Source organism: Phascolarctos cinereus, unplaced genomic scaffold, assembly GCF_003287225.1.
Source record: "Phascolarctos cinereus isolate Bilbo 61053 unplaced genomic scaffold, phaCin_HiC Scaffold_2;HRSCAF=192, whole genome shotgun sequence".
NCBI classification, from domain to species: domain Eukaryota; kingdom Metazoa; phylum Chordata; class Mammalia; order Diprotodontia; family Phascolarctidae; genus Phascolarctos; species Phascolarctos cinereus.
Window position 1 is genome coordinate 70,364,999 of NW_027555625.1, and position 17,172 is coordinate 70,382,170.

General features: G+C 38.7%; 1 pseudogene; it reads right to left on the reverse strand.

Annotated features, from left to right (window-relative positions):
• Positions 1-16,086: 16,086 nt before the first annotated feature.
• Positions 16,087-16,939, reverse strand: LOC110192164 (small ribosomal subunit protein RACK1 pseudogene; annotated as a pseudogene).
• Between the last annotated feature and the right edge of the window lie 233 nt (positions 16,940-17,172).

The following is a 17,172-nucleotide window of genomic DNA, read 5'->3' on the forward strand; positions in this document are numbered from 1 at the left end:
TGGTGGGTTTGACTAAGAGGGCTCTTTGGCTTCTCTGGGTCTCGTTAGAATTCTCCTCTTCTGTTTGGCCATTGTCTTTCCCCACCCCATCATCTTCAGAGGCTACATGAAGCATTAGGACAGACTTGGGGTCAAAAAGAGATTCAGACACTTCTGACACATGTAATCACAGGAAAGCCACCTCCTCTCTCTGAACCTCCATTTCTCCTTCTACTGGAACATACTGGAAAGGCTTTGGAGCCCGAGAGGCTGAGCTTCAATCCCTGCTCTGCTCCCTAGCAGCTGCATGATCTTCTATTAGGTACTAAATCACCAGGTGCCTCAGTTTCCCCATTTTTGAAATAAAGTGGCTGTGCAAGGTGGCACATAATTTTCTTTCAAGCTCTAAATCTATGGTTATGCTCTAATATGCTCAGTAATTAAATCACAGTATTGATGGGACAATCTAATGAGATCATCTGTGTAAAGTGATTTATAAACTTTAAAGGGCTATAAAAATATTGGTCAGCTACAGTTATTTACATATGTGTGTATATATGTGTGTATGTGTGTGTGTGTGTGTATGTGTCTGCATATGTATGTGTATATTATTGTTACCATGTGGTACAGTGAATACGGTACTGGACCTGGAATCAGGAAGTCCTGAATTCAAATCATGCTTTAGCCACTTACTAGCTGTGTGATCCTGGGCAAGTCATTTAATCATTGTCTACCTCAGTTTCCTCATCTGTAAAATAGGAATAATAATAATTCTTACCTCCTCAGATTGCTGTGAGAATCAGATGAGTTAACATATAAAGCTCTTTGAGAACTTTAAAACACTGCATAAATGCTAGCTATTATTACTATCCACTGTGCCACCTAGTTTTGTGTATACATATACATACACACACACACAGAGGTATCATTCATAGATAGATAGATATGGTACTATACTATATACTGTATGGTACTATATATGCATCTATCTATCTATCTATCTATCTATATATGTATATGCATGTATGTGTGTATAAATACATTTGGCCAAGCATTTATGTTCTAATTAGGACTTAATCAGGTATTTGAAGCTTGAAGTTAAAATGGGTTCTTTGGTGAATGTAGAATGGGACATGGAAGTGAAATTTGCCCTCCCATTTTCCCCATCTTTGCTTCTGGGGTCTGTCATCAGGATATGGCTTCTTTACATACACAACTGTTGAAAAACAGGATTATTCTAGAGGAGTTTTAACCTTCGCCAAAGAGGCAGCCTATAGTCTGATTTCACTCTTTCTGTATTGATTTGAGCCTGCCACAGAGCAAGGCAACTACCATGAAGTGGAACACTGCCCATCAAAAAGCAACACGAAATCTCCAAACTTACTTTCAGACTCACCATACCTATCTACCTTTCTGTTTCTGTCAGCTGGGCTATCAAAAACTATTCCTCCTGTACTTTTGCACAAAGAAAACAGCCACCCAAAGGTCTACCCAGACTGGAGCCTGGAGGAGAGTGCTTTACTCTCTGAAAGCAAATAAGGCACTTAAAGGGTCTTAAACCTGAAGGAGGGGGACAGTAATGAATTACAAAATGGCCCCTAGTGGCCTGATATAGACTATAGTTAATAAACCTCCAACAGAGAGACCTTCAGCAATAGTACTCTTCTTTCTCATATAGTATACATTCCTGACAAGTTATCTATAAAACAAAATTCATGGTATTTGGAGCTGGAAGGGACTTTAATAATAAGATGCATATTTCTGTATCAAGTTTATGGTCTGCAAAGTGCTTTACATATATTATGTTATTTGGCTCTCACACAACCTGGTGAGGTAGGTGCTATTCTTTTCTGCATTTTATAGATGAGAAAATGGAGGCTTAGGGAGTTTAGGTGACTTGCCTAGGGTCATTCAGCTAGTAAATATCTTAGGAAAGATTTAAACTCAGGTCTTCCTGATTCCAAATCTCAAACTCTACCCATTATGCCAAACCTCTCATTTTATAGGTTAAAAAAAATGAGGGCCCAGAGTTTGTGATCTATCAAAAGTCACTCAGTAAATAGCAGGGAGAGGATTGAACAGAACTTCTTCCTACTGGAAATCCAATGTTCCTTCCACTGCATCACAATGTCTTCATATATTGAGCCCTCTGTCCACTTGAATACCATAATCCAGGAAGTAATCATAAAAAAATCAATATTTACCTTTAGCTTCAGTAGGAGAAGGTTGAGGGAGAAGGAATGGAAAAGAAGGAAGCTGTATAGGTTATTTGGAGCAGTTTGAACTCATTAGAAAGGAAAAAGATCAAATTTTTAGATAAGCAATTTGGAAAAACTCTTGGGAAAAGGTGAGGAAATTCTGGAGAAGACTAATCTCCAGGTCCAGATTTTAATTATGGCTGCTATAATCATGAGCTTAAAAGAGAGGGACTTGGAAGAAGAAGGCTGACACAAGACCTGAAGAGGAGGGAGAAGAAGTTAAAGATGAGAAAAAGAAGAGTAAGAAAAGAGAGTAAGAAAAAGTAACTGAAACAAATTGGCTAGTAAAGAAATCGGTAAAAGCAATTAAAGCATAGCGAAAATTGGTAAAACAGAAGAGATTGAAGTAGGAGGGCTACTTAAGTGTGACACATAGTAGGTGCTTAATAAATATTTACTGATTGATTGATAACAGGCTGCAAACTTCTTAACAAGTGTGTAGAGGTAAAGTGTAAGCACCTGCAAGTACTTTAAAAAATACACAAAATTCTCAATCAGTATGAAGAGCAAGATAAATATTTCAGTAACTTTCTGCCACAGAAAAGTGATGGGTATCTTTCTTCTGAACGCAGTCTGACCTCATTCCAAGACGAGAATAAGGAGGAATACAACAAACAGCTCTCAAAACTGCAGGTTATCAGGGTCAATGATGTGTTCCTATTTTTTTTTCTTTTTTCCTTTTCTTTTCTTTTTTTTAAAGTAGGGCTACAATAAAAGAAGAAGAAAAAAGATCTGAAATGTCCAAGAGGAAGCTTAACCTGTATCAGGAGGTTAGCCAGTAGAAGAATATCACACAGTGGAGGAAGGGACGTGAAAAAAACAGGCATACAGCAAATATAAAGGGCTAAAAACAAATGGACAAATAGATTTCTGTCTCTAAAGAAGATGGAGCTAGGTGGCCTAAAGAGGAAGTAGCAGTTGCCTGTTCTCCAAGGAATGATAAAAGTCAAGTTGCATAAATTATCAGGTAAGGGATCATCTAGCAAGGGTCTGAAGAAGAGGAGGAGAGGAGTGATGATCAAGAGAGAGGAGAGAACTGATTTTCAATAAAGACCTGCTCTGGATACCAAGCTAGCTATTTGTCAACATGATAATTATAGAAAGATCTATTGTCTTTCCAAGGCTTGGAGGTAGCTAAATGGAGCAATGGATACAGCACTGGGCCTGGAATCAACATAACCCTTGTTCAAATCCAGCCTGTCACTTGCTAGCTATGTGACCTCGAGCAAGTCATTAACCTCTATCTGCCTCACTTTCCTCATCTGTAAAATGGTAATAATAATAGCACCTAGAATTGTTATAAGCATTAAATAATATAATAATTGTAAAGCAATTAGCGCAGTGCCTGGCACATGGAAAGTACTATGTAAACATTATCTATTATTATTAAGTACCAAGAAGGTGCTTAGTACTTATTAAGAACCAAGGAGGTACTGAGGAAGAAGAGGAGAGGAGTGATGATCAATAAAGAGAAGAGAACTGATTTTCAATAAAGACCTGCTGTGGATACCAAGCTAGCTATTTGTCAACCTGATAATTATAGAAAAATCGACTATTTTCCCAAGGCATGGGGGCAGCTAGGTGGCTCAGTGGAAACAGTACAGAGCCCAGAAGAAAGACCTGAGTTCAAATTCAAACTCAGATACTTACTAGTTGTGTATCCCTTGGCAAGTTATTTAATCCCAGTTTCCTCATCTGCAAAATAGGGATAACAATGACACCTACCTCCCAGAGTTGTTGTGAATATTAAATGAAATAATAATTATAAAGCACTTAGCACAGTATCTGACATATAGTAAATGTTATATAAACATTAGCTCTTATTATTATCAAAGACATGAGACCCTCTCAAGACTTATCAAAACAGATGACTACCACCCATGCAAAAACACTTAAGTGTTTAAATACTTAAGCCAGACTGACGTTTTTCAGAATATTTAAAAATCTTAACAGTTGGCCAATAGTACTTAAATGTGCAAACACAACCAGACTTTTTTTTAAATGCAATTTTGCTTTTCTCAATTAACAAAGAAAGTAGGGGACAGAGAAAGAAAGAGAGAGAGAGAAAGAGAGAAGAGGGGGAAGGAAGGAAGGAAGAAAGAAAGGAAGGACTTTAAATATGCATAGTCAAGCATAACAAATTCCCAAACTGACCGCGTCCAAAAACATCTATCTCATTCTTCATCTTGAGTCAATCACCTCCCTGTCAGGACATGGGTAGCATCACTGATTCTCTGAAATTGGGGTCTGTAATTTACTTTCCTAGGTCAGAGGAGCCACTGAATTACAACGTTCTACATGAAGCTTCCCCTGATATTCCAAGCTCATTATAACTTCTCTCAGATGTCATACAACACTTTGTTTTGCATCTTCCTAACACCCTAACTAGGAAATAATACAAATTTATTATAATTCACAATAAACCATATTTGTATCTTCATCCACTAACAGACCATGAGCTCTATGAAGCAATGGGCTATGACTTCAATCTAAACCTGATATTTCCCTTGGCACCTACCACAATGCACTGCACAGAGTAGGTACCTTAAAAAATGCTTATTGAATAAATGTGTGGTCATGGGAAAAGACCAGAAGTATGGTCAGAGGAGCTGCATTAAATTTCCACCTGTCATTGCCTATCTGAGTAACTCTTGGCTCTAAGACTCAATTTTCTAATCTGTACAATGAGAGAGACTAAGTGAACTTCAAGATCCCTTATAACACTAAATCTATGATCTTGTGATCCCAAGATTTTTTCAAGATTAGCTTACACTGGTTTCCTGGTCCTTTAGTCTTTCATTTTGTCTAAGCAGACAAAAGACTAACTGAGAGGCCACTGAATGGCATGCTCCTCTAGAGGTGTCAGAGAATCTAACTTGTGACTAGAAGGGAGTCCATCCTATTTTTCAGATTTATTAGGCTTCTCAAAATTCTGCTATTTTACAAGACATATTTATGTTAGCATGACTTCTCCAACTGGGCTAAGTCCAAATTATCTCCATTTCATAAAAGTATTATAGGTGGGTTGAGAGCTCATTTACATTTACTCTACCACAGGGATTCTTAACCAGGAGTCTATGAACTTACATATGTATGTATGTACATATGCATATGCACAACTATCATTGCCTATGCGAACTGTACAGTTATACAGATTTACGTATCCATACATATAAGCAACATACAGTTACACATATTTGTGTATGCGTGCACATGTATGTTTGTGCATGTTTGCATTTGAATATATTAAGTTTCCTGTGTATACCAGGTATTTTATTTTATTCATTTAAAAACATCCTGAGAAGTCTATAGGCTTCACTAGACTGCCAGAGGGGTCTATGACTCAAACAAGGTTAAAAAATCTTGTAAGTCTATTGAAACTTCCTATTTTCCCTTCAGCCCTTCATTCTGTGGCAAGACTGTATTTCTTTCTCCTTCTACCTATTTCTAAATGCAACTGGCAACCACATGGCTAGTTGATGATGTATATAACTGGAGAATTCCCAGATATGAAGGCAGCCTTTACAAAACTGAATAATTTCAACTCTATTATGCACATGATTTAAACCCTATTCTCAGGATAGCAAAGGTCTCAGTCTTTTATAGTGTAGCATTTCCTATCTACTGGTTTGTGAAACGTCTGGTTCATCATTGTGAACCGAAGTCAAACTAAAAATTCTTTAACAGTCCCTTAGTCAGTAAATGATCATCCAATTATGTTACAAACACATACACACCCAGATATAGATAGACATCTAGCTATGTCTTTCTTCTGTGACAACAGGCATGTGCATTTTGGAGCATTATACATTTCTTTCTGCAGAAAAGGTTATCATTATAGTTATTGTAAGAAATTAACAAATCTAAAAGAAGTATTATGGATAGTATATAAAATTACCTGAGGGGTTCACAACACATTTTGCAGTTGTTTTGGAAAGGGATTCTAACAAAATTGTTGGGAACCACTGGAATACTGGAGGTCACGGTTCTTGTCCCAAGTGCTCTCCCAGGCCTTCTGCCATGGTGTTTACCTTGTGCTAACAGTCTCACCATGACTCACTCTCTAGACTTTTCCTCCTCTTTGACAGCTGCCATCCACCCTGGAGAAACCTCTGACCTGAGGTCCTATTCTCCTGAGTTGTTAATCCCCGGATTGGGTCACTATTTCAGGAGAGGCATTAGCTGTGCTTCAGCTCACTAACAACTCACTGACTTTTTCTCAACAACCATTGGCACTCATGAGGGTACTTCCTGCTTTGTTAGCTCCCCTTTATGTACTTGACCTTTTGTAACACACGCTTCTTGCAGGAAAGGACTAGTTTGTTTGCCTATATTTGTATCACCAGCTTTTGTTACAGCTCTCGGAACACAGTAAGCATTAATAAATGCTCTATTTCTCTATCACAGTTGAAGAGGAACAAGTAAGAGAAGGAAAGGGTTTACAAGACAATACCTTTTGGGGGCGGGGAGGGGGCGTGTGTGCAGCTAAGTGGTACTGTGGATATAGTGCCAAGCCTGGAGTCAGGAAGACACATCTTCATGAATTTAAATCAGATATCAGACACTTATTAGCTGTGTGACCCCGGGCAAGTCACTTAACCCCGTTTGCCTCAGTTTCCTCATTCATTAAAATATGCTAGAAAAGAAAATGGCAAACACTCCAGTATCTTTGCCAAGAAAACTACAAATGGGGTCACAAAGAGTCAGACGTGACTAACAACACAACCCCTTTTATTGTAGCTCCTTATCCTTTCGCATTTCTGATTCCTTTTCTAATTTCTATAATCTTACTCTTGTCCTCTACCAGTTCTTTGAGGTAAGAATAACTTTTCTTTTCTCTGGGTTGCTTTGTATGGTTAAGATTTCCTTTAATCATGTTGACGTTTAATAGAATTTTTGGCATTTACTTTCCCCTTTAATAGACCCTTGTCATGAAATCCATTCAAAATTTAGACAAGCCCCCTCTAGAACATTTACCTCCTTTATTTTAGTCAGCCTCCATTGGCAAACAAGAGAACTGGAATAAGTTATAAAATCAATTGTAGTAAAAGACTCTATGTGGTTGAGGGTGTTTTTTTTTATTCCAGGAATACTGTGGAAGTGGTTGGCTTACCCCACCTATCTCCCTACATAAGAGTGTCCTGGGAAACAGCCCTGTGAAATTTGAATAAATTATTACTAAGTGCTTACTATATTGTACTTCCAAGGTTGTGCTCAGAAAGACCTGAGGTGTTCGAGAGAGTGCTGGGGATATTTTGATTAGCTTTTAGATTCACGTGGAATGCTACTGTAGTGGGAAATACACTGCCCTCTGTTCCAACCAAGGGTTGACTACCAAGACCAGCTCTATGAAATCTGTGAGTTGCGCTACTGACTCCAGTTTGAACTTCTGCAGGAGACCAGAGGTGAATGGGATCCACTGTTGAGTGAGAAGCTTTGGAGGACATGTCCCTGAAAGTCTGAATAGTAATGGTGGGAAACTACAAAATACTCCCCAGCATCACACTGAGATGGTGGCCAAACAGACATTTCCTTAAGAAAAGAGGGCTGATGGCACCACCTACTGGAAAGTGACATGGAACAATTTTAACTGGTGTGGAGCAGCAGAAAGAGCAATGCCCAATACCGTCTGCTGGGAGCACCTGAGAACACCAGGAGGAATCTAAAAGGCATGCTGGGAGCTGTAGCAGGACTCATGCTGAGGAACGATACGATGGAATGCCTGCTAGGAGCCCAATCTAGTGCAGGACTCTTAAGTAACTGGGGCATGTGGACTTTGGGAGAAGGGTTGCTCATTGACAGGTGCTAATATTTTACATGAGTTCTATTTCTTTGATTTGCAGGTGCACATTTTCTCCCTTTATCTTTGTGAACATGAACTTCATGTACTTGCAAGAGGTGGTGACAACAAACTGTGCAATATTACATAATGAAGTCCCCAGGCTTGCGGAGTAGGGTCAATGAACAAGAGACATGAGGACCCACTGGAGCTGTAATTCGGGGGTGAGAGAGGAGGCTTTGTCCCAAGGTACTTGAATTTAGAGGCTCCTGACATCACTGCAAACAATGAGTTTAGTACCTACTTAGCAAAAATAGTTAAAATAGTTAAAAATAGAAAGCTACTAGACAAAAATCCTCAGGCAGATCATCCCCACTGAGATCCCTCCTGGCCCCTCCCTGCCCTGTTCCCATTGCCCAGTGGCAACCTCTTAGTATATAGTAGTGTCTTCTGCCTGACAATGAGGAGGCTAGCATCCCAGGGTTTCTGCCTGTCCCCTGCTGGCTGGTGTCCTGGGATCTCTCTTCCTATGGCACTCCAATGCCTTGAGATCTGATGTCTCCATACTACCCTTCAAAAACAAAACAAAACCAAAAACAAAAACCTGATGCTTATACATAAGTTTGTTCTGAGGGTATTTTGTGGTGCTTACCCCAGGTGCCAGAAATCACTAGTTATGGCTCTAGGAATCATCCAGAATCATATAAGAGCTGTTGATACAAGAATTACCTACAGAGAGGGACAGACAGATAGATGGCAGACTTAAGGGCTAACAAGGAAAGAGTTGCATGGAGTTGGAAGAGAAGTCAGAAATCTATTCAACTAGTACTATACATGAACAGAAATATTCATTACAACATTCCTGATAAGTGGTCATCTAGCCTCCAGGTGAAGATTTCTAGAAAGGGCAACTCAGTATTTCCCAAACACCATCCCACTTTTTGCTGACTCTAATTTTAACTTATGATCCATCCAAGGAGGCTGAGAGCAGCCCTCCAGCCTAGCCTCAGGTATCTGTGCTACCACTTGAAGAAAATGCCAGAGAGTGAGTACAAGAAAAAAGGCCAAAACATCAAAGACATAAAGAGATTAGGTTCAATGCACAAACAGATAAACCAACAGAGCAAACACTAAATATTAGAATATTCCAAATAAGCCAAATTATGATTAGCAAATATTATGTGAAGTGAATTTAACTAGTAATGCCTGATAAAAGGCAGATTTCCATGACACCTACCCCTAAAATGATGTAACAATAAGAAATCTCAGAATGGCTCAAAAGAGAAATAAAACTCATATAACAAAAAACGAGGATTTGATTTAACACAGAAATTAGATTGACAATACAGGCAATAGAGCATTCAGTACAGATTTTTTCTTTTCTAAAAGAATTAACATTCTAAGGAAGATTAAATTCATGACGGAAAATTTAAAGACTTGGAATCCAAAAGTACTGAAGTAGAGGAAAATTTGGCAGAAATGATACAAAAGGTAACAGCATTATAAGAACACAGTAATTCTATACAAGCTGAAACCACTGATCTTGAAGATAACACAGTGCACAGATAATTTAAGGATCAGAGATCTTTCAGAAGGCACTGACAGATAAAATTTAAAAAAAAAAAAAGAATACCTTATTCCTTTTTTTTTTCAGCTAGGCAATGGGGTTAAGTGACTTGCCCAGGGTCACACAGCTAGCGTTATGTGTCTGAGGCTGGATTTGAACTCAGGTCCTCCTGAATTCAGGGCCGGTGCTCTATCCACTGCACCATCTAGCTGCCCCAAAAATGAATACCTTAATGCACAAATTAATACAAGAAATTGGTCTAGAACTTGTGAATACAGTCAATAAACCATCAATCAAGAGATTCCATAGACTGCCACATTCACAATATACAAACGATATTTTTCGTAACAAACTGATCTTAGTCATTTCTCTATGACTTCCTTTAGCCCTCTTCTATCTCCAATTTTTAGCATGAAATCAATTTGCTTTCATTTTTTTATAATTTATGATTGTTTTTATATTTGTTTAGTGGACCGTAATCAGGAAAGACTGGAGTTCAAATGCTTCCACTGACACTAGCTGTGTGGCAACAGGCAAGCCACTTAACACCTCAACCTCAAAATAAGGGCGGTAATACCCATTCCACGAGGCTGCCATGTGATGCAAGTGATTCATGAATGTAAAGTACTTTGCAAAAACTAAACATCAGCATCTGATTTATAGCAACAGTTGTATATCCAGGAATTATGTAAGTGGGGTAAGTAGGAGAGCCTATAAGCTTGGATTATGCAACCAATTTAAGTAGTTCTCAAGAGTAATTTTCTGACTAAGCTGTCAGCAGATTCTACACTGAGCCAAAGCCAAAATTGTCTACATGCTACTTCTATCTTCCATGTGGTCTTCATTAAATTTCTGATATTTGCCATTATGTTAAGTGTTTATATAAAATCAGTTAATAGTATTTTCAGAAACTTTCATATAGAATCCATATAATCACATACAAACTAATCCATATAGGATCCATCCATCAATTTCCTCATATATAAGATGAGAGTAATCTCTAAGATCTTTCTCAACCATAGGTCCTATGAGTATCATACATAAACATATATGCAACTTATGTAGCTACTGACACAGTCTAAATTTATTCAAGATATTATGTGAGCATGTTAATGTCTTCCTTAAGTGCTATACTGATATAACAGAAATAAGGACTATTAAAGAAGGATACTCTCAGGTAAGAGACATACTAATTTGAGCTCAGTCTTCATCTTTGGTGACCATCCCTTCCTAGTCTGACTGAGTAAAGTTAGAAAACCAATACAGTCACCAATTACCCAGAAGAAAACAGACAGAAAGAATCTCAGTCTAAGAATTCTGGTCTGGCAGAGAACAAAGAGGTGAAATACTTTCTGAGGGAGTTACACCAAAATGGCAAGCTTTTGAGGGAGCAATACTGGTGTGTAAACTAATACACAAAGATAAGATAATGAGCAATGTAAATACAAGACACTCATACCTATAAAGAGACCTAAAAACATACTTCTTGAGTCTTTTTAGTTTTGATAATATGTTGTCCTTTAGATGGGGAGAAAGAAATACAGCTAGATCAGATCACCAGCCTCTGACTGCCCTTTCCAGGCTGCTGTCACTTAACTGGGAGGGCTACTTCATTAACAAGTGACCCTTCATATTTCTCCTTTTGATATCATTCTCTTGTTTCTATGTTCTTTCTTTCTAAGAACTTGAGAACTGACTCTACAATGCATTTGCTTATGAAACAAGGTTCTTCCTAAACTTCTGTGGTTTTATTTTACTTGAGAAAGATATCACGTAGTAATTTTTTTCCCCTATTAAACATATTTGTGGCTGCTTTGGGGGACCATGGTTGTTGTATAGCTCTGCTATATGAAATAGCATATTTAAGCATTCCAAATGAAAGGATTTCTTTCCATCTTTTTTTGAGCAATAATAGTCATTATTTTAATAATCAGTAAAGGTTTCCCTGTGAAAACTGTTTTGCTAACTGTGTGACTTTTGGGTAGGTCACTTAGCTTCCCTTAATACTAGTTTCTTCAAATGTAACTTGAGGTAAATTATATTTGCACTAGGTGAATTACCTCACAAGGCTGTGAAGGGAATAAAAATGAGCTACTTATTATTTCTTAAGGCTTTTATAAACCTTATAGGCCTTTATAAACTAAAGTTTTTATTAACATAATGAAGTCACATCAGGAATTCACCACAATGATGAAATCAGAGAACCACATTAGAAAAAAAATCAGATATATTATGTAGAGTATATTGCAGCGGCAGTGTTCACACGGCACTGAGACTATATTTCTAATAATTTCTATTGTCCTTGGTCTTGGTGTTTAGTTTAAGAAATAAAATAGCATTTTGTTTTAATATCATGCTCTCAGTCAGATATAAAAATATATTTTTATATGCTCATATTTTTATATCCCACAATTACTTACTAAGTATAAAAAATAGTTCAGCTTGATTTCCTGAAAATTTAAAATGTTTTTCATTGTGAAGATATGATAATAAAAATATTCTAGAATGTTAGAAATCTTTTTGGATATGACAGGAAGAGATACACACTTGTGGACCACCAAAGTCAAAGGCTATGATTTTGGAGACATGACAACAGAAAGACTCAAAACTCCCAAATTGCTAATTATGGAATTCATAATCATGAAATGTTAAAGGAAGAAAGTACATCTGAACACAGAACATGGATTATAAAACCTAGAAAGTCCTTTACATACATATATACATATATACATTGCTGGGACCTTAGAGGTTATCTACTCCAACTTCTGATTAAAGCACAAATTTCTATATGTTATATATTCTCTTTTGTCCACTGTAATCACGTCCAAAACGCTTTGTTTTTTTTGTTTAAATTTCAGTAGACTTTAAACTCTTCAGAGAGTTGCTATAGAAAATGTAAGATTTTCTGTATTCAGACATGTCTAAGTAGTTTAAAAAGACTGCCTTTATTCCTCTCTGGCATTTGGAATGAGGCTGGGAGGATCAACTCCTTGCGTGCCCTATTAACACAAATGTGATGGGAACCAGAGAGAAATGCAATGCTGAGAGAGACAGAGAGATAAGAACAAACATCATGAAAGGAGGAGGGTTATCACTTAAAAAGGAAAGAATAAACACGCATAGAGAAAAGGAGAGAGGTTACAGAAAGGAAACAATATGGAAAAAAAAAAGGTTTCATTTTCCTTCCTCTTTCCTCATCCAATGTTCATTGTGAAAACATCTCTTTCCATTTCTCTTCTGTCCTCTACCTATTCATCTTCCTTCTGTCCGTAATCATCCCACTCATACCACCTGCTGCTGTTGTTTTCCTACATATCGTTTCTCACCATACTGTCTTTTCTTTCTGTTTGGCAGCTATTGACTCAAGCCAATTTCCCAAATTGAATTGAGGGGGCCGGCTCTCTAGAGCCCACTTGGGATATCCAAGGCATCGCCCAGCTCAGAGCCAGCCAGGCATGGAAGGGAATCCCAAGCCTGCTCCAGTTCAGTGCTCTGCTATGGTCTTCAGTCCTGGGAGGCTGCATTTAGAGGGGAAAGAGAGAGTGAGGGGAAAATGCAATGAGCCTACTCAAAATGCATATCCAGACCATAGTGTTTCAATCCCTCAGACAATGACTGCAAAGTCTGACATAGATCCAAACAGAAGGAGGCTGAGTTGAATGCAATGTCAAATGAAGAAGCAGCTGTTTCAGAAAATAAAAGGCACTGTGGCCTTGATACATGCCTCAAACTGCCTCAGAACATCTCTCTCTCTCTCTCTCTCTCTCTCTTTTTTTTCCCTTCCTCTTCAAACCCCCTTCCCCTTAATTCAGCTTTCAAATGCTGTTATACTATGGAAATTTCAGTCCCCAGGTCTACACAGAACTGTCTTGGGAGTGGGAGCAATAGTGAAAAGGAGGCTTATCCTGTTAAAAAAAAAATCAGAAATGTAACAAAAGCTAAAGGCCATCCTTAAGACCCTGCTAGGACAAGTCAGACTCCTCCCTGGAATCAAAACCAAAGACATGAAAAGGAACTTGCGGAGGTGTGATCACACAAAGTCCCATAAGCTCAATAGTCCTGGAGGCAGGGGATGTGGCCAGGGTATTGGTAAATGACAAAGGCAGAACAAGCCTGCCTCGGGAGAACATTACCCTAAGCCCACAGTAGCATCAACCACAGTAACTCAGAAGAAACAAGATAGTGAAGCCTATAAAGAGAGAGGCTAAGAATCATAGGCCTTCTGAGCCGGAAAGCACCTCGGAGGTCATCTAGTTTTCTCCTCTATAAAATAAAGTAGTAACTACCAATCAGAAAAACTATGTGGGATGAAGTTATGTGGGGAAATAAAGACAGCAGGTGGTAAAGTGGAACAATTAGGAATGAAAGGAATAGGATTGAATGCTCTAAATTCTTTTCCATAGCCAATACTTAGTCAATAAACATGTGTTAAGCACCTACTATGTGCCAGGCACTGTGCTAAGTGCCAGGCACTGTGCTAAGTGCTAGGGATACAAAAAGAAGAAAAAGACAGACCCCACCCTCAAGAAGTTTATAATCAAATGGGGGAAGACAACAAATATGTACAAAAACATACTAACATGTACAAACTAGCTACATACTGGAAAAACAGGAAATAAGAGAGAAGAGATTAGGATTAAGAAGAATTAGGAAAAGTTTCCTATGGAAGGGAATTTTAGTTGTGACTTAAAGGAAGACCATGGACAGAGATGAGAGGGAAGAGAATTCCAGTCACAGGAGACAGCCAAAGAAAATGCCCAGAGCTAAGAGATGGGAGTGTCTTGTTTGTGGAATGTCAAGGAGTCCAGGGCCACTGGATTGAAAAGTACATGGCAAGGAGTAAAATTTAAGAAGCCTGGAAAAGGAGGAGGTGGCTAAATTATAAAAGGCTTCCAATGTCATAGAGAGATTTTGTTTTTGGTTTTCGGTTTGTTTAGTTGTTTGTTTGTTTGTTTGTTTTTGGGGGGGATCCTGGAGGCAATAGGGAGCCACTGGTGTTTAAGCAGGGGAGTGACATGGTCAGACCTGAACTTTAAGAAAATCACTTCAGTGACTGATTAGAGAATGGACTGGAGTGGGGAGACATTTGAGGCAGGCAGACCCACCAGCAGGCTATTACAATAGTCCAGGCTTGATGTGATGACGGCTTACATTAGAGGGGTGGCAGTGTCGGGGGGAGAAGGGGACGTTTGGAGTGATGTAAAGGTGCAATTTGCAGGCTTTGAGTTCTAACATTCTTTGTTCTAAGGCCTTCTATCTCTTCTACTTTTAATATTCTATGAGTCAAGCATCTTTGGCTTCAGTTTAGCAATGTGTAATGTCAAGAAGTTGGACTAGATCAGAAGTCCTTAAGAATTTTTTGTGTCATCAAACCCTTTGGCAGTCTGGTGCAGCCTGTGGACTCCTCAGAATAATAGGGTTTTTTTCTTTTTAAATTGAAGGAAATACTAAATTTCAGTTAAAGGTTAGTGAAAATAAAAATTTAATTGTTCCCCCACCAAGTTCACAGACTTCAGGCCCCTGAAAGAGATGATCACTAAGCCCCTGAGGAATCAAACACCTCTTATTCGCCTAGCACTGTGTTAATTGCTGAGGATATAAGTACAAATAAATAAATAAACAAACAAACAAATAAGTAAATAAATAAATAGATAGATAGATAAAGCAATCCCTACTCACAAGGAGCTTACATTCTAACGGGTACATATAAAAGTACATATAAAAATAAATAGAGCATAAACTTAAAGCTTATAAAACAAATACATACAAAGGAGTTAAATATAAGATCTTTGGGAAGGAGGGCTAGCATTTTGGGAGATCAAGAAAGGCTTCTTTTAGAAAATGGTGCCTGAGCTGCATCTCAAAGGTAGAAAGTGACCCTATGAAGTCGGGATAAGGAAAGAGTGGATTCCAGTCATGGGAAGTTGGAGATATGTTGTCAAAAATGAAGAGCATAACGAAAACCAGTTTGACAGCATATCACATGATGTAAGAAGGGTAATATAATGTCCAACAGGACTTGAAAGATAGATTGGGGCTGGGTTTTCACAGCACTTTGAAAGTTAGGCAGAGGAAGCAGGTAAAGCATTTCAAAAATGTACAGTAGAAGAACAAAAGTTCTTTAAGGGTAGGAACTCTTTCAATTATGTCTTTGTGTGCTGAGAACCTCACTCAACAAATGTTTATTAGGCTGCTGAATGAAGGATGGGGTTGATGTTTCTCCCATCTGTTAGCTGAGTAATGGCATCATTTTCCTGAAGAAAAAAAAAAACAAAAAAACTCCAGTGGTCAACAAACCAAGGGACAAAACAATGCATGTTCATGATAAATTTACAAAGGTTTTTAGCTTGTTTTTTATTTGTTCTGTGATAACTGAGAAAAACCTTAATGCTTTTTTTTAAATTTTAGCTATTTACTGATGGTCTTTGGTATAATATAAAACTGTAATTTTCTCCAATAACTCCCCTTCCCCTCCTGTAGAAACATCCCAAAAACAAATCATATTTTTTTTCAAAAGGCAGAAATTAAGGTCTTTATTTCAAAATCTGAGTTATGGTTGACCCCTTTACCAAGTGCCAATGGTAACTCACCATACCCGTACCAAGTTGTCTGTGTATCCAGCAAATAGAGTCTGGCCATCAGCAGACCAGACTAAGGAAGTACACTGGGGAGGTTCAGCCTTGCTGGTAATGCTGATCACTTCTTGCTTAAGCTCATCCACAATGACTTTGCCCTCTAGGTCCCAGATCTTGATGCTGGGCCCAATAGCAGCACAGAGCCAGTTGTGATTGGGGCTGAAACAGAGAGCATTGATCATGTCACCACCATCCAGAGTTTAAAGGTGCTTACCCTCATTGAGGTCCCACAATATAGCCTGATCATCCTTGCCTCCAGAGGCACAGAGAGAGGCATCAGGAGAAACTGTAACTGTGTTAGGTAGCCTGTGTGGCCAGTGTGGTTTGTCTTCAGTTTGCAGTTGGCCAAGTTCCAGACCCTGACCAACTTGTCCCAGACACAGGAGACAATGATGGGGTTGCTGCTACTGGGTGAAAAATGGACACAGGACACCCACTCTGAATGGGTCTCTTTCTGCACCGTGTATTTACAGACACCCAGAGCGTTCCACAGCTTGATAGTCGTATCTCAGGAGTGCAAACTGGCTGTCAGCGGACTAACAAAATGTGAGTGACCCCTGAGGCCACACTGGGGAATCCCATAATTTGTTTCATTTCTGGTAAGCCTCCACATGATAATGGCTGATAGGATCGTGTCTGGGAACTGGGAAGTCGTGGTGATCTGGGTTACCCAGCCATTGTGGCCTTTAAGGGCACCCCAAAGGGTCATCTGTTCAGTCATGATGACGAGACCTCAGTGGATCGCTCCAGGAGGAAGGATGGATCCAGATTGCACAGAGAGACCAGCCAGCTCTCCTTCACGCCAGAAACCCAGCAAGAAAAAGCAACAAATCGTATTTTTAAAAAGAAAGAGGGAAAGAAAGAAAAAATATCAGCATAACTGACCAATATATTGAAAAAGTCTGAAAATATGTTCAATGTACAACACTTTGGACTTCCCACCTTTCCAAGGAG